Source organism: Protopterus annectens, chromosome 5.part1 (genome assembly GCF_019279795.1).
Source record: "Protopterus annectens isolate FY-2018-M chromosome 5.part1, PAN1.0, whole genome shotgun sequence".
Lineage (NCBI taxonomy): Eukaryota > Metazoa > Chordata > Ceratodontiformes > Protopteridae > Protopterus > Protopterus annectens.
In genome coordinates this window covers 457,987,339-458,014,832 of record NC_056736.1, presented here as the reverse complement: position 1 = coordinate 458,014,832, position 27,494 = coordinate 457,987,339, and the positions used below count along the sequence as shown (strand labels likewise).

General features: G+C 40.8%; 1 protein-coding gene across 3 annotated transcripts in view; it reads right to left on the bottom strand.

The window, feature by feature from the left end:
- B4GALT4 (beta-1,4-galactosyltransferase 4) overlaps window positions 1-26,696 on the bottom strand; it is a 690,340-nt gene extending 663,644 nt beyond the window's left edge. The window contains exon 1 of one of the 3 annotated variants that reach the window (XM_044073108.1): window positions 26,511-26,696. The gene's annotated coding sequence lies outside the window, so the exon portion shown is untranslated. Of the gene's footprint in view, window positions 1-13,290; window positions 13,724-26,510 lie in introns of those variants that run through there. The other 2 variants (XM_044073107.1, XM_044073109.1) reach the window with 2 other exon arrangements.
- Window positions 26,697-27,494: the final 798 nt, after the last annotated feature.

Genomic DNA, 27,494 nt, shown 5'->3' with positions numbered 1-27,494 from the left:
TTCCAGGAGCCTGGCAGTCCCCACACCCCAAGATATACAAGTGAATTCTGACAGGGACTTAGTATTAACCTGTGCCTTGGATCCACCTAGCCTAAAACCAGCCCTATTCAAAGATGTGTAGAGAAGGTTACAATAGCTTTTTTCTAATGGCTGTGAAGAATGTAGTCATTATTTCTTTAATTTATCTTTTAATCAAACCTCAGAGTTGTGCACAGAAGGTCACTATAGCTTGCCAAGGGGCAGTGTTGTGTTTAGCAGCAGCAAGATGGAATACATTACTGACTTTTTCCCCCACTTTTCTCACAGGTAAACATCAGACATGCATGCAAGGGGCTATCTTTTCCAGGGTAGGTGTATAGGCATGCCATGTGTGTGCATATACATATATGCCTGGCTACTGACATATGTTACTTTGTTCTATAACTTTCTTCCTGCTTTCACAGCATACACAAAAGGTTACTGTATTTTGTGGGTGGAGTAAGGAGGCACACTGTCTATACACAAGACAGCAGCAACTTGAAATACTTGACTGTGGCCATTTGTTCTTCACTTATAAACACCAGAAGACTGCACAAAAAGTAACTATCCTATTTGCTTGCCTACTAAAGAGAGAGTCACTATTCCAAGAAAATTTCTAGGGTTCCAACAAGCATTTGCCTTCTTATTGTACAGGTCACTACTATTTTGTCAGCTTTGACCAATTCAGCATTGGATACTTATTTTCCCTGAAAGGAAAACATACTAAGTTTATTTATTTAGTCATGATTTTGTCATCACTGGATCAAACGTTTGGAATAAAAACCTCTAAAATGCAACTTACAACATCTAGAACCCATTTGCTTCTAAGGGCCTAGTAGCCCTAGGACCCTTGACAAAACTAATTTGTTTCCACCACAGCTATTCACTGCACTCCCAGCTACTTAACATGTTCATAGATAGGTACTAGGCTATTGGCCCTAGGGCCTATATAAGCCTAGCCAAAAAAGGTATTCTGGCTTTCGCCACCCAAGAAGATTATTTTCATGTGCCCCTGTCGCGCAGAGCCACAGAAGTGATCCCCGGGGTGAATTTCCTATCTCCCATCCAATCAAGATTTTTCTTGAAGAGTACTAATGAGGAGTTTTGTTTGATATAGATAGGTAGTTTGTTCCAGAGTATGGGAAATCTCTGGGACAGGAATCTATGCCTCCAGCATGGTCTGTTTATTTTGGTGACAAGGTTTATGTCCCTAGAGTGTGTAGCAGGGAAGGGATTTCTTTAAGTGGAGGAAGTCCAACAGCTATGGGTTTGACATAGCTTTGTATGTTAGGCAGAGATCGCCTGTGAGTAGGCGATGTGCGACAGAGTAAAGCTGGAGTTTTTTTGAGACAGTCTGCGTAGGGCATCTGTTTGAGGCCGGTAATCCTTTTGTGAGGTATTTCTGAGGCCTTTCCGGTTGTTGTAGATGTCCTGTGAAGTATATAACAAAAGGGGCACTGTATTCTATAATGGGTCTAATGAGTGACGAGTAGAGTGGAACAATGACCTCCTTTTTCCTGGATGAGAAACCTTTTGTGATGAGGTGTGCCATGTAGAAGGACTTCCTGACTACTGTCGCGATGTGATTATCAAAGGAGAGACTACTTTCCACCTGTGTCCCAAGGTCTCTTATCACACTTTTGGTGTTAAGTAGACTACCATCTATGTGGTAATTCGTGGGTACAGAGTTTTGACAATGCACTTTTTGGCACTGAGCTTAAGGCCATGGCTTTGACACCAGGCATCTGTCTGTGAGGCCCTTTTGTAGGATGTCCACATAGTTAGGAGTTTCGATTATGACTCCTAGTTTGCAGTCATCTGCGAACGTCATTAGCCAAAGACCTTCTGGGTTAGCCTGTACTTCAGAGAAGTAGATAGCAAATAGGAGAGGACCCAGGACTGAACCCTGTGGTACTCCACTTGTCACTGGTCTGAAGTCAGATTTGGCGTCTGCTACTTTCACAGTGTGGGTTCTATCCGTGAGCTAGTTGGCAACCCATTTTGTGATAAAGGGATTTATACCTAGTTTAGTGAGTTTAGCTATAATTCCAAAGTGGGGGGTGGTGTCGAAAGCCTTGGTGAGATCTAGATAGGCTGTGTGAACCAATTTACCCTCATCTACGGCTTTAGTGACCACTTCAAAGAAGTTTATCAGGTTTAGGAGACATGATCTGCCTTTTACAAACCCGAACTGAGTGGGGTCCAGAGTTTGGGGAGTACCAATGTCATTGTTTATAAGTTCCATGACGATATGTTCCATAGCCTTGCAGACCAGGCTCATCGGGCTATGGGGCGGTAGTTCCCGGGGTCCGTGGTCACTCCCCCCTTTGTGGAGTAGGATAATCGTTGCTGTACGCCATTCAGTAGACACAAAGCCTGAGGTGAGGCTATGAGTGAACATGGTACTTAGGTGGGGTGCCAGTCCGTTCTGTAGTTCGTGTAGAACGCAGCATGTGATGTTGTCAGGTCCCATGGACACTGTGTTCTTGGCTTTGGAGAGTGTGGTTTTTACCTGTGCAGCCGTGATTACAGGAACTTTGCATTCTTCCAGTATATAGATGGGCCCTTTATGGAGTGAGAGGGGGTAAAGTTAGCACTGAACCAAACTGCCAGGATGTTGGCAATATTAGTTGGTTCTGTACATTTAGTGCCATTGTGCTGCAACTCAGATCATGTGTTGCAAGAATGCAGAAAAACTTAGAAAAGTGAGACAAAGTGCAAGAAAATAAAAAAAAATGGAATCTGGATGATATGGTGAGGTTAAGTTAATGAACATGTCTGGGACTAGTTGCAATGTTCAGCACTACTGACACTTGCTAGTACTACATTTTGAAATTTGTGTGAATATACCCGTGACACAAAAGGGTGCCGCATATCAGCAGTGGTGTGAACGGAGCTCTGTGGGATTGATTACTGTGATGTGCTAAAGATTATTGTCACTGCACTATAAGCAAGTCTGCCAACTGTCAGAGTTTTGTTGCAAAGCAGCACAATAAAAAAATCCAACCTGCACAATATGCAAAAGTAGTTATGGCACTACCAAAAATAAAACATGCATGTAATGAATGTATATTATGTTCTTAAAAGCTTTTGCATTATCTATATCTTGTAAAAAGGGGGAATATAATCTAAGGTCCTGTTTAACAGAGTGCCATTGTATGACCTATATGTATATGTATGACTTCCTGTGTCCTGACAGAGTGCTCTTTAAACTATCTGGAGATATACAGAGCTAAGTATATTTTTCTGACACTTCAGAGTTGTGTACTGCTAACTTGCTTGACTAATTTTAGATCATTGCTGGCTGACGTCAGAGTTGTGTACTGTTATTTTTGCTTCCCTGTATTCGTTTTTCAGATCTCTGCTGAAGGTGTTGGTTTTCCCCACCTCTACCTATTTCTGCGTGTCTTAATTTGGTATAACTGGTTTTACATCCTGTGTGTTATTGGACTGTCTCAAGGATTACTTGCATAAAATTAGACCCTCTTAGTTGTTGCTCTTCTTTCGGCTTTTCCCAGTAAGGGGTCGCCACAGTGGAACATCCGGTCCGCTAATGATTGGCAGTAGATTTTTACAGTGCCGAGGTGCCAGCCCAACACCCAACCTTCAACGAAGGCATGCCCATTCACGCATGTCTTTCAAACGCCACTTGACCACAGGGAGGACATGCAGACTCCACACAGAAGGCGCTCCAGCTGAGAATCGAACGAGACAACCTCTTGCTGTGAGGTGACAACGCTACCGCTGCGCCACAAGTAACAGCCTGCATATCATTGCTGGAGCCTTCCTGTGTCCTGACAGAGTGCTCTTCAAACTATCTGGAGATATACAGAGCTAAGTATATTTTTCTGGCACTTCAGAGTTGTGTACTGTTAATTGTTGCTTGACAAATTTTATATCATTGCTGGCCGACTTCAGAGTTGTGCACAGTTATTTTTGCTTCACTGTATAGCTTTTCATATCTCTGCTGAAGGTGTTGGTTTTCTCCCTATTCCTGTCATGTTGTTTAAATTTGGATGCTTTTGCAGTTGCCCACCCCCACTTTAGATTTGATCTGGGACCCCCCCCCCCCGTCCCATCTCTTTACCTCATTCTACCTAATAGACTCCTTCTGCACTTGTTTTTAGTCATTTTTAATTTAATTCCATTTTTTAAACTGTTTTGTCTAACATTGTTGCACACTCAAGTATGCTAACTTGCACTGCATTTGAATTGTTTTTACTGCTGTTTTGGCTATTTTTCTGTATCAAAAAAAAAAAAAATCTAAGCCTGTTTCCTACCTTTCCTGTAACTAGTGTAATCCAGATTCAGATTTGCTGTATGCACAACTTTATGTAATCTTCTGAGCTCCCCAAGCTTTCTGTGTTGTAGGGAAGCCTTCTAGCTTATCAGTAGGAGTGGTAAGCACTAGGTAACCTATCTACCACATAAGGAGTGGTTCTGGCCCAGAAATTGTAGTTATTGGACATTTGGGCAGTTTTTCCCATCAACTTTCTGATTTAAAAGCCCGCATTTGCACTTGTTTCCCCGCTTTCCTGTAACTAGTTTAGTCCAGATACAGATTCTTAGTTTTAGCACTTGAATTTGCTTATTCGTGATCAGCACTTGTTCAGAACTTGTAAGCACTAAATAACCTATTAATTACTACAGCACTCAACCTTCCTCATTACCTAGAGGAAAACAATTTTGGTACTTACTTTCCTCACTTGCTTGGAGAAAAACAGCTCTTGTACTCACTTATCTAGAGGAAAATAGTTTTTATTCAGGCATGTCCAAGGGTCAGCTCCCATTGTTCTCTCCTGTCTATCTAATGAATCTGGGCATCTTGCGACAATGTAGAAATTGCCTCATGTACACAGGCAACCCTCTCCTCCTACCACCCAACACTACAACCTGTGAGAGATGCATTTATCTAGCCAAACTCGAGGTAAAGCTCTCTCCAACCAAGAATGAACTTGACAGTCAAAAGAAGGTAAACACTTGCACTACACCACACTCATTACATAGTCTCACTAAATCAACACCACCAAAATCCACATATAGAAACACAAAAACATTTGCGGAGGCTCTCAATAATAATCTGCCCAAGCAACAGAGACCTCCAAAGCAGGAATACAAGCAACCTCCACCCACCAATACAACCCAAATAACACATAGCCCGCAGACTAAGTGTGCCACTCAACCATAGCCAATAAGACAAAACAACGTACCCAACACACTAGTCAAAGGTGACTATAGTCAGGCACACCGCTGTCCCACACACCAGGCTATACAAGGAGAAGGTTACTGTCAGCTGCCTGTCGGGTGCCAGGATCCGCCACATAACCCACGCACTCAGGTCACTCCACAACAAGTACAAATATGACTCTGTCATTGTCCATGTTGATGTGAACAACCCGAGATGTACCTCCCTGGACTACATGAAGAGAGACATGGAAGTGCTCTCCGATCATGTAGCCCAGGCAGGTATGACCCTAGCCCTGAGTTGCACTCTGCCATCACCCAGAATGATACCACAGTACAAGGACAAAATGATTGACTTCAACAATTGGCTAAGCTTCTGGTGTCATTCTAAAGGGATCCAGTATCTTGTCTGCCTGGGATGACATGGTCGATAGACCACGATGCTTTGCCAGAGATGGCTTGCACCTGTCACCCCTGGGATTCCGGATACTGGCTAAGGTTCTTGCCACCCCTATAGTGCCTTTTTTAGGCAAGGTTCAAATGACAAATTCACCACCGTAACAGGAAGAGGCAAGCAAAAACTGAGGGTGATGCTATTCGATGCTAGAAGTCTAAATCTCAAAATGCACTCACTCGAGGCACTCCTTAAAATGGAGAACACCAATATCTGTGCAGTGACTGAGACCTGGTTCAAGGCTACAGACAGCACCCCTGCACTACCAGGTTATAACTCATGCCACACTTTTCGGCCATGTAACCTGGTCTGGAACACCAAAGGCAAAGGTGTGTCCATATTCATTAAGGATATCCATACCTCCCGGCTAGTTGCCCAGCATAATGCAGCAGTGGTAATCCAAGTGCAACTAACTCTGGGCAAAACTGCAATCCAAATTGAAGCTTGCTACAGATCCCCCACCATGCCCCAAGATTCCCACTCCTCTTTTTTTGATGTACTGGAAAATATTAGGGTTCAACCAAACATCCTAATAATGGGCGATTTCAACTACCCCACCATTAACTGGGAAAACTACTCATGTACCACCTCCTTCGCTCAACGCTTTCTGGAATTCATGAACTCCAATGCCCTGGATCAACTTATCCACACCCCCACCAGGGGCAACAATATCCTACATCTAGTCATTACCAACATGAGTGACCGATGTTCCACACCTGAAGTCAACACCTCATTGATTCGATCCGTGGTGAACTTCATCACACCCATGCAGATGGACAATACAGTTACGACTACTGAATCCTACACAATTGCATGGAGCATGCTATCCCAAACAGAACCAAGACGCTATCCTCCAAAAAAAGGAAGCCAATCTGGTAGTCTCCTGCCATAAACAAACTGTACAACAGAAGGAAGAAACTGTTACAAAAGAGAGTAAAATTCCATGAGTGGAGGAGCTTCCCTGGTCAGCCTCAGTAAGAAGCTGCGATCCCTTATAAAATCCTCCAAAACTAGTTACAAAAACAAAATCGCCACTGATCCTAAAGACAACCAGAAAGCATTCTATAGCTATGTCAAGAATCTCAATGGCAACACTCAGATGTGCTCTCAGTTACAGCACAATGGCACTAAAAATACAGACCCAACTGATATTGCCAACATCCTGGCAGACAGGTTCAGTACTAACTTTACCCCCCTCTCACCCCCTAAAGAGCCCATCTCTATACTGGAAGAATGCAAAGTTCCTGTAATCATGGCTGCACAGATAAAAACCACACTCTCCAAAGCCAAGAACACAGCATCCATGGGACCAGGCTGCATTCTACATGAACTACAGAACGAACTGGCACCCCACCCAAGTACCATGTTCAATCATAGACTCACCTCAGGCTTTCTGCCCACTGAATGACGCACAGCGACGATTATCCCATTCCACAAGGGATGAGCCACCATGGACCCCGGGACCTACCGCCCCATTAGCCTGACGAGCCTGGTCTGCAAGGCCATGGAACGTATCATCATGGAACCTATAAACAAAGGCATTGGTAATCTCCAAACTCTGGACTCCACCCAGTTCAGGTTTGTAAAAGGCAGATCATGTCTCCTAAACCTGATGACTGCTTCAAGTCATCAAAGCCGTAGATGAGGGCAAGGTGGTTCACACAGCCTATCTAGATCTTGCCAAGGCTTTCAACACAATCCCCCACTTTGGAATTATAGATAAACTCACTAAACTAGGTATAAATCCCTATGTCACAAGATGGTTTGCCAACTGGCTCACTGACAGAACCCACACTCTGAAAGTAGCAGACTCCAAATCCGACTTCAGACCAGTGACAAATGGAGTACCACAGGGTTCAGTCCTGGGTGCTCTCCTGTTTGGTATCTACTTCTCTGAAGTACAGGCAAACACAGAAGGTATTTGGCTAATGAAGTTCGCAGATGACTGGAGCCATAATCGAAACTCCTAATGATGTGGACATCCTACAAAAGGGCCTCACTGAGACAGATGCCTGGTGTCAAAGCCATGGCCTCAAGCTCAATGCCAAAAAGGGCACTGTCATCCCCTTTGGTAAAAAGTCTGTACCCATGAACTACAACATAGGCAGTAGTATACTTAACACCAAAAGTGTGATAAGAGACCTTGGGACACAGGTGGACAGTAGTCTCTCCTTTGATAATCACATCACCACAGTAGTCAAAAAATTCTTCTACATGGCACACCTCATCACAAAAGGTTTCTCATCCATAAAAAAAAGAGGTCATTGTACCCCTCTACTCATCACTCATTAGACCCATTATAGAGTACAATGCCCCTTTTGGTATGTACCTCACAAGACATCTACAAACTGGAAAGGCCGCAGAAATACCTCACAAAGAGGATTACCGGCCTCAAACAGATGCCCTACACAGACCGTCTCAAAAAACTCCAGCTTTACTCTGTCACATATCGCCTACTCAAAGGTGATCTCTGCCTAACATACAAAGCTATGTCAAACCCAGAGCTGTTGGACATGTTCCAATTAAAGAAGTCCCAATCCCGCAAGATACACGCTCTAGGGACCTAAACCTTGTCACCACAATAAACAGAACATGCCAAAGGGATAGATTCCTGTCCCAGAGACTTCCCATACTCTGCAATAAATTACCTACCTATCTATATCAAACAAAGCTCCTCATTAATACTCTTCAAGAAAAATCTTGATGATTGGATGGGAAAATAGGAAATTCACCTCTGGGATCACTTCTGTGCTCTGCTAGACAGTGGCACAGGAAAATAATTTTCTTGGGTGGCAAAAGCCATGGTACCTTTTTGGCTGGGCTTGTATAGGCCCTAGGGCAGATAGCCTAGTACCTACCTATGAACCTATACAATTTGTGTGTGTGTGGGGGGGGGGGGGGGTTGACTCGATCACACAGTTTCTAAATTTCAGAGTCCACCTGAAGCCTTCACTTTGAGAAATGTCGGTACTCATGCTAACTAAATGTTTTAAATTTCCCAAAATACTACAGCAAAAAAATTAAACCCAAATCATACAATTGTGAAAATGAACACACGTTGGCTGCAGTCAATGATAATTGACACTGGAAGGCATGGGCTACTCAATGTCCTCCTCTAAGAAATAATTCTCAGCTGAAGACAGACCTTGTCTATAACCACGACTGTTGGCTAAACACCCAACAAGCAAGAATCACCTCTTTATATTACCTTATATTAGGTAATTTACCTATAACAAAAACTACCTGCTTGGTATTACAATTAATTCCAGTAAGCAAATCTAAGAATAAAACTTAATCCGGATGGTGTGAGCACATTGACCTTAATGGACCACTAAGTAACAAAATACACAAAGTTTCAACCGAAGCCCTACTTGCATTTCAACATACACATCATACTGGGACAGATTTTAAGTATTATCAAAACTACGTATTAAATACTATATTTTCGGCCAGTAACCACCACTTCAGACAAGCCCTTAGATGATACACGTTTCCACATATCTTCTGTACTGTAAATCAAAACATTCCTGTTGTACAAGCAGCCCATCAAATGAACTTATTTATTCTTCCAGCAGGTGTACTACAAAGAGCAGGGTCTCTTATAATCACGACTACAATACAAAATACCACTTAAACCACTTCAGGTAAACATGGTACAAGCCAACCTCATAGCTGCAAAAGACACCGCCTCGGTTTGACGTCTAAATTTAAAGATGAGGACGGTAATGGAAAACCCTGTAAGTGCAAATCCAAAATATACAGCGACGTTGTTACGCAAAGTCTAGTGCTCTCCATACCTCTCAATTGTACAGATTTTAGCAGAATGTCCATATTTCTGCTTATTTTTGGTGTGTTCCTCCTAAAATCTGTACTTTTCTGTCAAATAGTTGAGGATTGAAGTCATTAATAATAAACATTTGAGTTTAAGACTCCACATCATTAATGCTAATGCAAAACCTATTATTCTATCAACTTTCCAAGTTTCCAAGAGCAATATTTAAAAACTGTCACTATTTGCACACCCCCCCCATATGATTTTAGGCTTTGTCCAGTTTGTTTTTTTTTTTGCTCTAAGAGGTTGAGAGGTCTGGTGCTCTCATACCTCTCAAGTTTACCTCATTACGAGGAATGTACCTCATTTGGGGTCTTAAAAAGTTCATGTTCCTCAAAGTTCCTCAATGTTCCACATTGAAAGACTCTGTCATACATTCAGTGTTAGAATTTTTTTTTAAGTGAAATCCATGGTAAATAGAAATTAATCATATTAATTAAAAGATCTTCTTTATAAGTAAAAGCAGCATATTTTAACCATCCTATGGCCTTCTTAGTTGAAGCTGTTAGTAAGCCATTAGTATGGGAGCCGTAATGTTCCGACAGCTACGCAAACACATTGGTGCTGCCCCGTACTCTCCATTATCGCCAGGAATGGGCAGCATCGCAACCAGTGCTGACAACAGATGCCCTATGCAATTAGGCTAAAGAAACTCCAGCTATACTCAGTTGCTTACCGCCTACTCAGAGGCGATCTGTGCCTGACGTATAAAGCCATGTCCAACCCAGAATTAATGGACATGCTCCACCTCAGGAAATCCAAATCCCTTAGAACTACACACTCCAGCGACTTAAACCTCAGCACAGAAATAAGTAGGACATGCTGGAGGGACACATTCATATCCCAGAGGCTCCCCTCACTCTGGAACAAAATCCCAATCCATGTTAGGCAGAGCCCCTCACTGACCCTCTTCAAGAGAAATCTTGACGAGTGGAAGGGAGATCGTAAGTTTACCCCTGGGATCTCTTCTGTGTCCCTGCTAGACAGAGGCACAGTAAACTAACCTTAAAAGGGCTACCTTCTGTGACCTACTATACAGAGGCACAGTCAACTAATCTACAAGGGTGGCGAAAGCCAAACACACTCTGGCTAGGCTTATAAATGCCCTAGGGCAGATAGCCTAGTATTAATCTATGAACCTATGTGTTCCACATTTTACCCATCTGTTCCACATTATGAGGGCTAGTGTTCCTCATTTTGGAGATGGAAGGTTGAGAGCTTTGGGTGCTCTCCCTTATCACCTGTAAATGTTACTGCCACCAAATATTATAAAAGTAAAAAGCTGTCCATTACTGCTGAGCATATCCCTCGGCTGTCCGTAACATTAATTAAATAAATCTTAACGAATGCATAACATGCCCTTCTAATGTGAAGCAGCGAGGAGCATGGACTTTTTAAGGCTCGAAATGAGGAAAATTCCTCATAAAGAGGTCACTTGAAATGTGAAAGTAACAGCAATGGGTTTTGGATTCATTCCTTCCTGCTCACTGATCAACAAAGTTAAAAGATGTGGCAGAGAGGATACTCGGCAGCAGCTACATGTTACGCAACTGCCGTAACGTTCTGACAGCTACGCAAACACACTGGTGCTGCACTGCTGCCCCGTGCTCTCCATTATCGCCAGGAATGGGAAGCAACGCAAGCAGTGCTGAAAGTGGTATCCAGGAAGCGCAGACACTGACATCTTTCTTGGAAAGTGTTGTTCATTAAAATTAGTACGGGTGTATACAAACAGCTCTCGACCAATCAGGGTCAAATCCAGAGAATACTCAGGGTCGTTTAAAATAATAGTACTATTAGCCGAGACACTGACGAAGTAAAATAATTCTACAACTAATTATTATCGTTATTAAATACAATTCACTTCCACCTTTTTTCACAAAGGTCATGTGTTTTAGGAGGGATTAAAGGGGGGGCGGAGTTCAAATTTCAGTCAAAATTAGGGACAGTTGAGTGGTGTGTGTGTGTGTGTGTGTGTGTATATATATACATACGAATGTATAATAAATTACTTGTAGGAAACCGTGTAAGCCTAATAACTATAGTCCATTATAAAACTGCCGCTTCAGAAACTACTACTGATCTTGGTGTGAATAAGCTTGCAGTACAACCGTGTCAAAACTGACGCATGTCTCTCAAGCTTCCAGATTATTTTTGACTCGTACCTTTGTCTGTTATGTATAAAAATCAGTGGTTGTCTAGCAAAACATTGAGTACTAAAGTGCCTACATAATGAGAGACATCCTTCCGAAAATGCATAGTGATACAAAAGCTGTTAAGAGTAGTAAGTTTATAAAATTATTTTAATCAGTCCGTATTGTGGACCCCCCCCCCCCCTACACACACACACACACACACACATACACACACACACACTTTTTTGGCTGTTTTAATTTATTACGCTACGGGGTTAAGAGGTATGAGTCACGGAATTATGCAATGTAGTAGTCGATGCATTCTGAGAAAATATCCTAGAACCTTAACAGAACACTTGCCTGAAAAGAATATATGGGAAAAAATCATTCAATGAAACCATCAACTAGACTGCACCCCAGTTTGGATAAACAGTGGTTCAAAGTGTGTTTTCAGTCATCGCTCTCAACCTCCTAGTGCAAGAAATCTGGACAAAGCCTAAAATAATAGTGGGACAAAGCCCTCAAAATAAGGACAGATTTTAAAATGTTGCCCATATAAATTTGGAGAGCTTCTGGAATACCTGGATTTGTGATGCATTTTCTGAAGGTCATGAAGTGTAGAACAAGTGCGAAAGTCAAATGCATAGAATTGTTTAGTAACTTAAATTTTTACTGGTTTTCCAGAAAGCCACACACTGTATTAGAAATAGACCAAAATATATGTGGCACAGATCTGGCATTATGCGAAAATCTGGACAGTTCAGAGGTATGCCTGCTTTAAGGGACTTGGCGATGTAAAAGGCCAAACAAAACTTTCCAAAGAAAACTAACCGAACAAGTTCAGATCTTTCGCCACCAGATAAAGTATACTTTTGCATTAAGGCAATATATTTATTTTCACAACTTCCCTCCCTGCAAAACGGGACCACTGACCAATGATCAAAGTTAAAAGCAGAAGCGTGACATGTACTGGAATAAACTGCATGCACAAGTTTGTAACAACAGACCGTTTATCATTAAAACTGCCTTTTTGAATTTAGTTTACGATGTTTAGGGTACTGTTAAAGGGTGACTCTGGAAGACAAGTCTCACACATCGTTGGTATATCTGGGTTATAATCTCCACAAAAAGGAACACTAATAGCTAAACATCCATAACTATGATTTAATGTATCCAAATGTCTACCTCTGCTTGAGAGATGTGAATCGAAGTACACGGCACCCACCACCTATATGAAAACATCTCTCTAACATACATTTTAACCACTTAGAGCAAGACATCTGCAGAGGCCCAAAATAGGGGCATTTTTTAAAATATTCCTCTTACAAACTTGGAAAGTTGACACAATAACAGGTTTTGAATTAGCGTAAATTTTTCTGAGGCATATGAAGTCTGAAACTCTGTCATTACTTTCTAACTTCATTAATAGTTTGCCACCAATTTGCCAGAAAACTACAATTATATGAAAACCGGACCAAAATTTTGAGGCGAAAATCTGTACAGCTGAGAGGTACGCTCTCTGCATAACAGCTATGTGTATGTTTTAAAGATAAAGTGATTGTCAAAAAAGTATCACACAAAAATGTAAACATGAAGCCGCTGACTGTTTTAGGCTCTAAAGACTCCAATCCTTTCGGGTTACTTCCCGGGACATAGGTAGTACATACCGAAACGATTTCAGCCGGATGCCGCTTTCACTTTCGGACGATAAGGGGCAGACACCCCAATAAAAAGAATACGTTACTCCTTGCAGCACTGATTAACTTGTACACTCCACTATTGTGAAATCAACTGTATCGCACCCAGAGTATGCTACCTGCTATACTACAGAGACAGCATTCACCCTCAGCTGGTGTGTAACTTTCTTGTTACTTTCTCCGCCCATTACGACGTACGACACTACGCCGGTATACTGTAACTGCTCCCTGTTGTGGCCAGTATAGCTTTACAGTATACCTTCACATTATTCGGGCTAATGTTTCTCAGAAAACTTTTTATCGTTATTATTACTACAGGAGAGGGCTACTGACATTTCAATGATACGTGTTAGTATATAAAATCAGACGGGAAATAATCTGCACTGCTTTTGAACGTTTTCTCTGCAATAATCTTGGCACTTTTCATTTTTACAATTTAGTACAGCGTGACTTCCAAATGGGCAATCTCAGTACAATTAGCCTGTAAGACGCTTTGTAAGTGGATTGACGTGTTTATTACCCTACGGGATGCACAGTAATAAGCACCTCCCTAAGTGGAGAATTACAAACAGAGACGCCCACCTCCTGCTCACATTAATACTACAGCTCTATTGGGTATTATACCATGACCCCCCAAAACGTGCACGCTGATTGGCCAGCGTGCACATTGTAAATCGAGTAATACTAATGGAAAAAGGTCCGGTCGCCCGGACTTTTTTCCATTAGTATAATTCTACTTTTAAAACACTGTCTCGCTATGTTAAATGGGTTTAACATAGCGAGACAGCTTTAAAATAAGCAACAGAGATCTCCGTTGCTTATTTTAAAGCTGTCTCGCTATGCCAAACCCATTTAACATAGCGAGACAGGTTTTAAAAAAAAAGCAATGGAGAAAGCAAGATCTCCGTTGCTTTTTTTACTGTTTCGCTATGTTAAATGGGTTTAACATAGCGAGACAGTTTTAAAATAAGCAACGGACATCTCCGTTAAACCCATTTAACATAGCGAAAACAGTAAAAAAAAGCAACGGAGATCTTGCTTTCTCCGTTGCTTTTGCCCACAGCTCTGAGTACATCAGAACTGCCACGGATGCCAGACATCTGCGGAAGGGCAGTAAACAGGCATTATACTATGCCATTATTTAAGAAAAGTAATAGTTTCTTTTCTTAAATAATGTCATGGTATAATAGCAATAATCCACTTCTGGGTGTGGGTAATGCTGTATTTACCCAGGCGTGGGTTATTGCTATAATATACAATACAAAATGTTTCTTTTTTCTATACATAGTACATCGTTTTCCAAAATGCAACAGATAGTAGACATCAACAATTATTACCCAATATAAAATATTGAATAAATAGAAGCCTCTGATATAGACCACAGAAAGTTCCAACCGTGTACTAAAAGAAAGACAAGACCAATCTGGAGTCTTCAGTGTAATATACGCAATTATACCATGACCTCCCATTAATATTTTATTTTATTTATTTTACATTTGTTAACCGGGCTAGTCCAACTGGATACATGTCCATTTTCAGTGGAGGCCCGGGGAGAAAAGCTCCTCTACAGTACTACTATAGTAAGACTAAAACAAAACTTTATCAGAATATATCAACATATACAAATAATATCTAATAACATCTACTTTAAACCTTCTGTTAGAATTAAGAACATTTGAGTACAAATATGAGGTACAGTAAGGAGACTCTCTATTACTTAGAAAAGTATACAATATGACAGTACAGATAAAGTACCTAGTTAGTCTAATACATCTTTAAAAGAAGATGGAAAGTAGAGATTTAGTTCCTTTATTAGAAGTGAGGTAATAGAAACAGCTTTGTAGAGAGTTATGTAGAGAGTTAGTTATACGAGATAAAGAGAGAGTGGCTAAAAATCTCATAGCAGGGAGGTATGAAAGGTTAGTCTGGGTTATTGCAAGAGCAAAGCCAGTGGTTGGAAAAGAAATGTTTAAGTTTAGTTTTAAATAGTGGGATTGATGTTTGAGTGGTGAGGTCTTGAGGTAGTTGATTCCATAGTTTCCCAACTGAGTTTGAGAATGTGGAGTCACCTGCTGAGTTCTTAGAAAGAGAAGTATGCATCAATATTTTGTTGGAGGAGCGAGGTTCTTCAGATTGCTATAGGGTTTTATGAGGCTGGAGAGCATTGGGGTATTGTCTGGGTGGTAAAGAGCTTTATGGGCAATTGTAAGTTGGTTAAAATGTATAAGGTTAGGTAATTCTAGCCACCCTAGTTTTTTAAGGTTAGAACAATGGTGAGTCCTATATGGAGATGCTGTAGCAAATCTGGCAATATTATTATAAGACATAGTTAGTTTGGTAAGATTATATTTAGAAAGGTTTGTATAGATTGGGGAGGCATATAAAAGGGACGAGATTAAGTGGGTTCTAGCTATAGTGGCTCTGGCTTCAGGAGTAAGGAAAGATTTAATTCTATACAGAGAGCCTAGTTTTCTGTTAGTTGATTTTATTGTAGAGTCAATGTGTGTGTCAAATTTGAGTTGGTTGTCAATTGTAATGCCTAGTAGTTTGGTGTTATTGTCTGGGGAGATAAGGATGCCATTGTTGGCTGTGAGAGAGAAATTAATGGAGGGCGACAAGATGGTGGGTGTAAAAATCAGGAGTTTGGTTTTCTTTGGGTTAAGGAGGAGACAGTGGTTGGAGAACCATTGCTCTATGGTAGTGAAGGTATTTTGTGTAAGGGAATAAAGTTCTGACTGTGTTGGGGCACGTTGATTGGCCAGCGTGCGCATTGTAAATCGAGTTATACTAATGGAAAAAGGTCCGGTCGCCCAGACTTTTTTCCATTAGTATAACTCTATTTTTAAAACACTGTCTCGCTATGTTAAATGGGTTTAACATAGCGAGACAGCTTTAAAATAAGCAACGGAGATTTCCGTTGCTTATTTTAAAGCTGTCTCGCTATGCTAAACCCATTTAACATAGCGAGACAGTTTTTAAAAAAAAAGCAACGGAGAAAGCAAGATCTCCGTTGCTTTTTTTACTGTTTCGCTATGTTAAATGGGTTTAACATAGCAAGACAGTTTTAAAATAAGCAATGGACATCTCCGTTGCTTATTTTAAAGCTGTCTCGCTATGTTAAACCCATTTAACATAGCGAAACAGTAAAAAAAAAGCAACGGAGATCTTGCTTTTGCCCACAGCTCTGATACATCAGAACTGCCGCGGATGCCAGACATCTGCGGAAGGGCAGCAAACAGGCATTATACTATGCCATTATTTAAGAAAAGTAATAGTTTATTTTCTTAAATAATGTCATGGTATAATAGCAATAACCCACTTCTGGGTGTGGGTAATGCTGTATTTACCCACAGTTGGCTTTGTTTGGTCCCTCGGGCTTCACCCTCGGGACCAAACCATGCCAACCGTGGGTAAATCCAGCATTACCCAAACCCAGGCGTGGGTTATTGCTATAAATAAAACCGTAAGGGTTTACCCGTGTTTCAGCGTCATGGCTTCTGTATGCCAATGACTTTTTACGTTTTTAAGTCTTTACTGGTGCACTAAGTACCACTTTACAATAATGTATTGCTGCTATTAATGCCATAGAGGGGTGACGGACTGACGGTTGAATTTCTCCAATTTAGTTGTTAATTTTTGTACTTTGTCCACTATCAGGATGATTGAAGAGATGGCCTCACCCACAAGTTGTAACAACAGTAACTCATTCCATTTTTGCGTTAACATCTGTCCCTCTTTACAAAGGACAGTCCCCTATTTTGGCAGCTGCATCCTGAAAAAAAACATGAAAATAGCAAATATCCTGAGATTTTAAGTTAAAAAGTATCCTGTAAAAAATGCTTAAAACAATTATTCTGTGTCTGAAACATCTTAATATTGTATAAAACAGCAAAACAGCTCAAGTTCTTCAAGAACATTCTTTTACTTTGGCAGAAAACTGAAGTCCATTCCTTTGCAGAGAGTGGTTTGTCTTGCAAAATCTCAGTTTCCTTTAAAAAAATGTCCCACTTTGGGCACTTGAAAATGTGCCAATCTTAATTACACTGCAAGTAAATGCTTCAAATTAAAAAAAAAAATGAAAACAAAAAATAAATTGTACTACTTCTGTTAATGGCAAGTGAGGGGGCTACCACCCATCAACCCAACTATTGCAGGTTGAATTTGTCCATGTAAATATTTTTGTTGCTAATTACTTTATCAACTAAGGCTGTGCTAAGAGGGGTGACAGCCCCCTTCAAGTGCCGTAGGTTCATAGGTCCCCACTCTGGGGCAGTTATCTAGGGGCCTGAGCTCTCACTAATGACACTGGAGGGGGATATTCCCTTGGAATACAAATGGATACACTCAGTATTTCCAGATGCAGACCTCTCTGCATCAAGCACAATTTCCTTTAAGAGCATACAGGGCACACAGCCCGGGGTCTGGATATGTTTATCTGTCTCCTTTCAGGTCCTCAGTAAGACCCCCCAATCGCACAGCTGTAGGGTTAGGTCCTCAGCTGAGTGTCAAAGCCTAGTCCTCCAGCACCCTTTCTATGAAACCAGTGCTTTGTGTCCTTGCTCCAGGTAGCTGACACACACACGCTTTGAAATTTAATTTTCTTTTTTTTTCCTGAAATATTTTTTTTTTATTTTTCAATTAAAATAACATTTACATAATATTTTTAAATATCATTTTAAACAACTACATACAATATTAACAATAGCCTGACTGAGATTAAATTTTCACACACACACACACACACACACACACACACACACACCTGGGAAAGACTGGCACAGATATTCCAGCTATGCCACCTTCTGTCCAGGCTATAAGGTAGTTTCACTGCCACCATTTAGTTACTATAAGGCTATATTAAGTTACTAAAAGAGTATCCAATTATACTGAGTGAAGTTAATATTAATACAAATGGTAATGTTGACCAAACATCAAGGCTTTCAGGAGTGGCCAGAGTTATCACCAAATAAATATATGCAAATACTCTCAGAACTTAAGTATTTTTCTAAAAGGACCAGCCACAATGAGAAGTTTAAATATATTTAATAAAACGTCTTTCAGCTTTTCCTGGTTAGGGGTCGCCACAGTGGATCACCAGTCTGCTCTTCACTGGCAGTGGATTTTTACGGTGTTGAGTTGCCAGCCCAGCACCCGACCTTCATAGAAGGCACACACACTTGCACACCTACCTGCATGTCTTTAAAGTTCACTCGACCACAGGGAGAACATGCAGACTCCACACAGAATGTGCTCTAGCTGAAAATTGAACCAGAGAACCTCTTGCTGTGAGGTGACTGTGCTAAATTCTACACCACTGCGTCCGCCTAAATAACTAATAAAAGAACACAAAAATACTAAATATCTATTTACAGTAAACACCAGAGTTTCAAGCACAAGAAATATTAAAAAAATAACACAGCTGGAAAGATTCACACAGTTACAGAAAAACAATACATAACTATTCTCGCTATATCTTCCTGACTAATCTAAAGAGTACTAGTCCCTGGTCACTTACTAACACAAGGCAAGGTGAAGTAGGTGAGTGTTCTTCCTCCGTTGTCAGTTTCCAAGAACAGACTGCTCCTGAGACTTCAATCTCCTTTAATATTAAAACAGTATTTCTGTACAGAATCACATACATCTGGTCATCTGACTTCTGGTTCCCATGCAGCCTCCAGTGCTAGAAGCTGTCAGAATTTAGCACCTATGTGTTACCATACACACAGACAGAACTTTGCTCAGATCTGCTGCTGCTCCTGAAAGACATAAAACCATTTCAAACCTCTACCCTCCCAGAGTAACAATTAGCTCCCTGCTAGAGACAATAAAGAAGGCTTCTTAAAACTCACTTTCCCAGACATTTGATCTCTGGCTGCAACCAGAACTGTAAGATACAGTCTTAATGGTCTAATTTAATTTCAACTATTTTTCAAAGCTTGCTGCAGCTGGATTGTGATTAACCTCTTCTCTTCCAGTATCCTCTGTTAAAACATATACATTTAATTCAGTTACAGTAATGCATGCACATTTCTTTTTTTTACAGCAGGGCACACTTGATACCTTTTAGCACAAGCAGCTTTACAAATACATTTCTAAACACAAGCATCTATACAGATCAGTTTGAAACACAAATAACATATAATTCTTTACAAAACTACAGCTGGCTTATGCTGGCATATGTTACACATCTGCTGCCCTACTTCTCTTCCTATGGTTGGCAGTACCTCCTATTATCACAGGTACTTACTGGCATGCAATTTAGGAGACCACTGATGAGACTCACCAATTTCCCAGTTACCACAAAGCACCATCTGGTTAAGTGACTTGTTCAAGATCACAAAGTAGGCAAATGAAGGCTAAGGGCATATAATCATAGGATCATAGGAAGTTAATTGGCTCATTGTCCTAGGGCTCTTACAAGCCTAGTCAGGTTCTGCCCTTGTTTCTACAATCAGCACCTATTGCTCCTGTCCAAGAAAGACACAAGTGGAACCCTCAGGGTGAATTTACAGTTGACCTTCCAATCATCCAGACTGCGCTTCAAGAGGGCCAAAGAGGTGCACTGCTTTACATGAATTGGGAGTCCATTCCACAGGTGTGGTAACCTCTGGGAGACAAATCTGTTCCTCCAGCAGGTTCTATTAATGTCACATACCAGGTTAAGATCTTTAGAGTGAGTAACCCATGAGCCATTGGACTTCTGGAGATGCAGCATTTCTAATAAAGCAGGGTCAGAGATTGCCTTATAAGCAAGGCATAGGATCATAGGAAGTTAATCGGCTCATTGCCCTAGGGCCCTTACAAGCCTAGTCAAGTTCTGCCCTTGTTTCTACAATCAGCACCTATTGCTCCGGTCCAAGAAAGACACAAGTGGAACCCTCAGGGTGAATTTACAGTTGTCCTTCCAATCATCCAGACTGTGCTTCAAGAGGGCCAAAGAGGTGCACTGCTTTACATGAATTGCGAGTCCATTCCACAGGTGTGGTAACCTCTGGGAGGCAAATCTGTCCATCCAGCAGGTTCTATTAATGTCACATACAAGGTTAAGATCTTTAGAGTGAGTAACCCATGAGCCATTGGACTTATGGAGATGCAGCATTTCTAATAAAGCAGAGTCAGAGATTGCCTTATAAGCAAGGCAGAGATTGTCTCTGAGTATTCTGTATGAAATGGAGTAAAGTGAAAGGTATATATATCAAAAGAGGCACTGTACTCAATTATTAGCCTGATGAGGGAAGAGTACAGGGAGGTTATAACTTCTTTTTTTCTGGAGGCAGTGTCCTTACGTATGAGATGAGCAATCTAGAATGCCCTAAGCTCGCTGCCAACTTGTGTGCCCAGGTCTCTCACCAATGAGGGCATGCTTAGGATGTTTCTATTGATGTCGTAGTTAGCTGGAACCTCACTCTTACTGAAAGGGATGATAATAATTTCTTTTAGCATTGCGTTTAATGCCATGACTTTGGCACCAATCATTTGTTTGCGTAAGACCCTCTTGTAGGATGCTGACATCGTTTGGGGATTCTATGACCGCTCCCAGTTTGCAGTCATCAGAAAACTTTGTCAGTCACAGTCCTTTAGTTTTTGCTTTTACCTCAGAGAAATAGATTCTGAACAGTAGAGGTCTCAGGACTGATCCCTATGGAACACCACTGGTTACAGGTCTGCTGTTGGAAGTGGATTCCCTATTTTGACTGTATGGGTTATATCGCTATTTAGCGGCCCACCTAATGATATAAGGGTTCAGACCTAGCTGGGTGAGTTTGTCAATAATCTCTGAGTGAGAAATACTCTCAAAATCCTTAGCCAAGTCTAAGTAGGCTATATGCACAGTTTTCCCCTCATCCAGGGGCTCTGGTGAGTGCCTTGAAGAAGTCCACCGAGTTTAACAGGCATGATCTCCCTTTGACAAATCCAAACTGAGTAAAGTCAAGTGTTTGGAGATTAATCACAAAAACGAGGAGCAAAGCAAATGAAAACTTTCACAATCACCAAGGGTTGCTCAAATGAGAAGGAGAGGCCACAAGGAGCATAAAAAGATGTTTACTACAGAAAGCAGTCCAGTAAAATATACAGCCACAATAAAACACCAATGTTAAATGCAAGTACTTAAAATATGCATATTTCATTCATACATTTGAACTTCCTCAGACAAACAGCTATTCCATACAAAAACCTAGTTTAAATACAAACACATGCCCTATCAAAGGCTATATAATTACCATAACTAGTTACCTTTAAACCATTAACTCATTGCGGTCCATTATAGCAAACATATTAAAATAATAGTTATATATGATAACAGTTAAGGGTTTAAGGTAACTAGTTATGGTAATTTTATAGCCTTTGATAGGGCATGTGTTTGTATTTAAACTAGGTTTTTGTATGGAATAGCTGTTTGTCTGAGGAAGTTCAAATGTATGAAGGAAAAACACGTATTTTAAGTACTTGCGTTTAACATTAGGATTTTATTGTGGCTGTATATTTTACTGGACTGCTTTCTGTATTAAACGTCTTTTTATGCTCCTCGTGGCCTCTCCTTCTCATTTGAGCAACCCTTGGCATTTGGAGATTACCTATATCTTTGTTGATAAGGTCCATGATGATTCACTCCCTGGCCTTGCAGATATGGCTAGTCAGGCTACTAGGTCTCTAGCTCCCAGGGTCAGTGGAAGCACCACCTTTGTGCAAGGGAATAACTTTGCCCATTTTCCATTCAGCTGGGATGAAGCTGGTATTTAAGACTACGAATGAAAAGAGTAGCCAATGGTGCTGCTAGTTCTTGTTGTAGGCCATGTAGAACACAACCTGAGATGCTATCAGGTTCCATAGATGCTGTGCCTTAAAGAGGGTGTATACAACCTGCTCTCTACAGATACAAGGTGGGGGACCGGTGGAAGGAATGTCATGGAGTATGTGTGGTGGGGACAGGGGAATGACGTTTTCACAGAACCTGTTGGCTAACAGGATTGCTCTGTCCGCAGGCTCAGTGTATGTGGTATCATTAACTACCAGTTCAGTGCAAATCTGGGTTTTACCTTTTAGGCTATGGATGTAACCAAAGAATGCCTTATGGTTGTCCTTAGTTGAGGACGCTAATTTGGATTTATAGTTTGCTATGGAGGATTTCACAAGAAATCTTATTTCCTTGAATAAGTGGAGGAGGGAGTGTTTCCAGTTTAGGACACACTACCTCTTACTTTTGAACAGCAATTTCTTCCTTGTATTGTAAACCCTGTTAATGACAACTGTCCACCAGGCAGGTTTGATCTTCATTGAAGAGCTTGTTTTGGTCCTATCAGGTATGGCTGCATCACTGCAGGTATACATGTGTTTGTAAAAAACATTGATGTAGGACTTAGCAAAGTTGTCAGTTCCTTCGGAGGGGGGACATGCAGTGAAGTTATTTATACCATCCTTTAGAAGGATATAATCTGTTTTGGAGAAGTTTTTAGTTTAATTGCTGCTGGGGGTGGGGGTCTGGTATGATTGTTACTTCGAATGAGGCTGATTTGTGGTCAGATCTGACAAGGGAAGACCTCACAGTGGGGGTGCTACAGTGGTCTCCCATATTGGTAAGCACCAGATCCGGGATGTTGATGCCCCTAGTTGGGGTGTTCACAAGCTGGTCCAGGGCATTGGAGTTAATGAACTTGAGGAACCTTTGGGCAAGTGAGTTTGGGCATGAGTAATTTACCAAGTCAATGGATGGGTAATTAAAATCACCCAGAACCATGGTGTTCAGCTGTATCTTGATGGATTCCAGTAGATCCAAGTAGGCAGAGTGGTTGTCCTGATTCATGGAGGGGGTTCCTATAGCTGTCAGTGACTTGAATAGGGGTCTTACCAACAGTTAGTTGTACCTGAATTGTCTCCAGGGAATCATACTGTTTAAACAATCTGTAGGTGTATTCATCTTCAGTGAATATTGATGTACCACCTCCTTTAGTTTTTACACCTTCCATTCATGGTGTGAATGTGTGGTAGGAGGTGTATCATGGTATGGCTGGAGTGCTCTCCACAGCTTTGAAGAGTTCTGTATGGCTGCACAGATGTCAGTATTTTCCAAGGTGAGGACTGCTTCCAGTGAGTGCAGTTTTATGCTAAGACTCCTAGCATTTAGCAGCATAACCTTGAGGTTATTTTTTTATAAAATCTTTATGTCAGGAATTTTGTCCTTGTCACATTATCTAAAAAAGGCATTATGGGGATGGCAAGAGCCTTTGCCAGTAGATAAAATCCCAGAGGTGACAGATGAAGACCATCTCTGGCAAAGCATCAAGGTTGATCGATCATGTCATCCCAGGCTGACAAAAATTCGATCCCCTTAGAATGACAAAAAAAACTAAGCCAATTATTGAAGTCAATGATTTTCTGTTTATATTGTGGTATCATCCTAAGAGAGGATAATATGCTGCTCAAGGCTAGGGACATACCTGCCTCTGTCATAATCAGAGAGCTCAATCATGTCTCTCTTCATGTAGTCTAGGGAGGTACATCTCAAGTCATTCACACCAACATGTTCTATGACAGAATCATAATGGTACTTATTGTTGAGAGACCCGAGTATCTGCATGATCTGACGAATCCTAGCACCAGAAAGACAGTTGACCGTGACTTTCTCCTTGTTCAGCCTGATGAGGGGGGATCTTTGTGTTTCACTATAGAGTCTCCTATGACTAAGATATTTGGAGTGGATGTGCATTCCCTTGTAGGCTTTGTTTGTGAGACACGTGCTTGTGTCATCATGTGTATTGTGTGTTTTGGTTTAGTATGCATGTATGTGTTTTGAAGGTCTCTGGTGTTTAGGTAGATTTCTTTTTTGTGAGTACCTCCTCATATGTTGGTCTATGTATATGCTGTGTGTCATGAGCAAGAGTTGTGGTAGGTGGGCTGATAACCCAATCTGTATTGCTGTCTATTGAGTGAGAAAGCTGTGACTCCAGATTCATAATGTAGATGCATCTCTCACAAATGGTACAGGATTGATTTAGAAGTAGGGGGTTGTCAGTGTATGAGGTAGTTGCTACACTGCCTCAGTAGACCCATGTCAACCAGGCTGGCAGGAGAAAAAGTAGGAAACTGACAGGGCATAAAAACCTGTATCACAGGAATTGGATCATTAACAGCTTATAGCATTAATCTTCTGCTCTGACAAACAGCAGTTCATTCCACTAGTGAATACTGCATTACAAGACTGTACTGTTGTTGTTAGGGACATATGCATTAACAATTACTGTACAGGAGAGAGGAAAGGTGAAGATGTCTCAGTCTTCATCCAGAAAAGACTCACATCAAGGTTGGTAAAGCAACATGATGCACTAGAGCTTGTTCATGACCAAGGGAGCCCACAGGAGTTTTTGCAGGGGTTGCAAACCCAGAGCCCCACCCATACAGCCCCACCCCTCCACCCATGCAGTCCCACCCCGTCTGCCCACACAGCCCCCCCGCCCACGCAGCCATTCCAGTGTCCTATTACTTGACTATTTCTCCCTATTTGTCATAGACACTGTTCAAATCTCTCAGTGTGCATACTGTTTTATGCTTTACTTCTACAATGATTACAGATATTTGGATTTCATTTACAACTTTTATTTCAAATTTTATAGCCCAGACTGACAGACCTTTACTAAACCTAAACAAAGCAATAGTCTTACAATGAAAACAGACTTAGCATTAAAACTTCTCTGCCTTTGAAACTGACATTCTCTGAAACAGTACTGAAACCCACATTCAAAAAAAAATGTATCTGGCCAGTGGCAGGGTAAGTTTACCTTTGGGCTGTTTTCAAATAATAGGCGCCTTGCACACATTTTTAGAACCATGCAAAATTCCTTTGATTCACCTTCCTGACTGTATTAATTATACTATATAATAATTTAATTATATCCCTTGTATAATACAGCACCACTTGTTAGAGTGTGTTATAAATTTATAGTTCTGAGCATTTTTCCTTTAAGCAATGAAACAAATCATATGAACCAATGACAACCTGCCCAATTCAGAACTTTTCAACCATAAAGGGCCACTCAAACTTCTGTCATACAATCCACCAGTATCAATCAATATGCAGAATCTCTGCAGAAGTAAAAGTCATCTGAATAATTCCACATTAAAGAGATCTGAAACCAGTGAAGAAGGTTGCTAGAAAACAACTTTATATTACAGTGTTTCATTTACAAATTCAGTGCCTTTTGCCCTTGAAGAATAAATTGCCTATGTTACATTAAAATAAATGGTAAATATTGCAAAAGGGAATGGGTGACAAGCTGAAAAACAGGTTCATAGCTATTAGGTGTGTTATCCAAATGATGACATACTAAGGACTGCAGTACCATACCCCCTTAAAATACAAATGTACATGCTGTAGGAATAGAACCTATAGCCCTTTGCATTAAGATGTAAGTATGCTACATGCTGTGCTAACACTGCTTTAAAATGCTATACCACAATAATGATACCATTTGCTAAACAAAACAGTTGCACATTTTAAGCAGACTTAGCATGAGCAGCAGTAAACTTCTCTTCCCTTGAAGCTCACAATTCCTTGAAAATGCACTTGAAAATAAATTCCACCTGCTAGATCTAACTAGGGCATTTATCTCTCTCTCCCTCTCTGACTCTGTCTGTCTGCCTCTCTCTCTCTCTCTCTCTCTCACACACACACACACACTTTTAGGATGGAGTTTTCTTTTAAAAATGTAATTTCAAATATCCAATTATTTGTGATGTTGCAAGAAACCATAGACTCCTGAGAAAACTCTAGCAGGCATCAGGAAATATGCTAAGTGCAGACAAGGCTACATAAACAGATAATCAAAAGCTGCTATGATGTCATACTGAATAAAACATATACACTTAAGTTACGACTAAAGCTGAGGAAATGAAATTACATCTAAGGGCAAAACAGCAGAAGATGATAATATGCCAACAAGCTATCACTCTCTCGGGTTTTTCCCCCAGTGTTCCCCTCCATCACTAGATAAAAATCAATATAAACAACACTTACTCAATGTCACGTGCCATCCCAAAATAGACTTCTAACAAGATTGATGTAGTTTGCATTTAGAACAATGACAACAATCAGTTCAGGAAGAAGAGATCTCCAAACTTGTATAAAGAGACTCTTTAACACACAGCACAGCTGCAGTCGGTCCTGAACTGTCAACAACTAGATTTTGTTTACCAACCTTTGGGTCCATGTCCCTTTCAGATGGAACAGGGATACAATTTACTGTTTCCTTATTCTACCAGCAGCGTCTGTGGTCTCTTCCTCACTGTTACCTTATGCATTGTTTGATTTATTTCCTCCCAAACAGTGGCAGACAACAGACACAACCAGCTGTACTGCTGTTACAGTCTACTCTTGACACTCCTGTTTCAAGGAGGCGGGAAGTCATCTGCAACAGAAGCCTAACTGAGTCAAACAATAACTGGCAAGTGACTAAGCTACGTCCTGTTTTAAGGATTTAACTTGTCAGTGAGAAATGTTCTTGTCCTGAATTCTTGTACTGACTCGCTAGTAGTAGAAGACTATATAGCCCTTGAGTAAAGATTTTCAGGCATTAATTTTCTGATTACCTATTTTTTCCAGCTCACAACAGAGGAAACTGAGCACATAATACCACTAGAGGAGCCCAAGACAGAAAATTAACCATGGATATATCACAGTCACACGCACTTAGTTACTAGGGATTGCAAGAGTGTGCAGTCAAAGTACAGTTTCAATAAAGTGCAGAGCAAATTCGCAGTTAAAGACTTACATTGTTCTAAAAATGAAGCAAAGAAGTACAACTAAAATTTTCTTTTCGTTATTTTTTTGTAACTCAGACTGAACTTTTGCAATTATAAAAGTTTCTAGTAAATACAAATAAATCACTCTGACCCAGGACAAATACAAATGCCTGCATAAATATAGTATTTTCTCATCAGGACGAGTTGTTTCAAGTGCATGTGCCACTTTCACGTTTTGGCACCAAACTTTGATTCAGTGTAAAAAAAAAAAAAATACCAGGAGCTTTTTTCTTGATGTGAATTGATCAACAACATACCTTAAGTGTTGCACAGGACACACAGTCTAATCCAATGATCTGACTTCACTGAGCTAAAGTAAAGAGTTCTTAGACTGTCTCTGATCTGCTGCACTGTCTTAATCTGGGTAACTCTCTCACTCT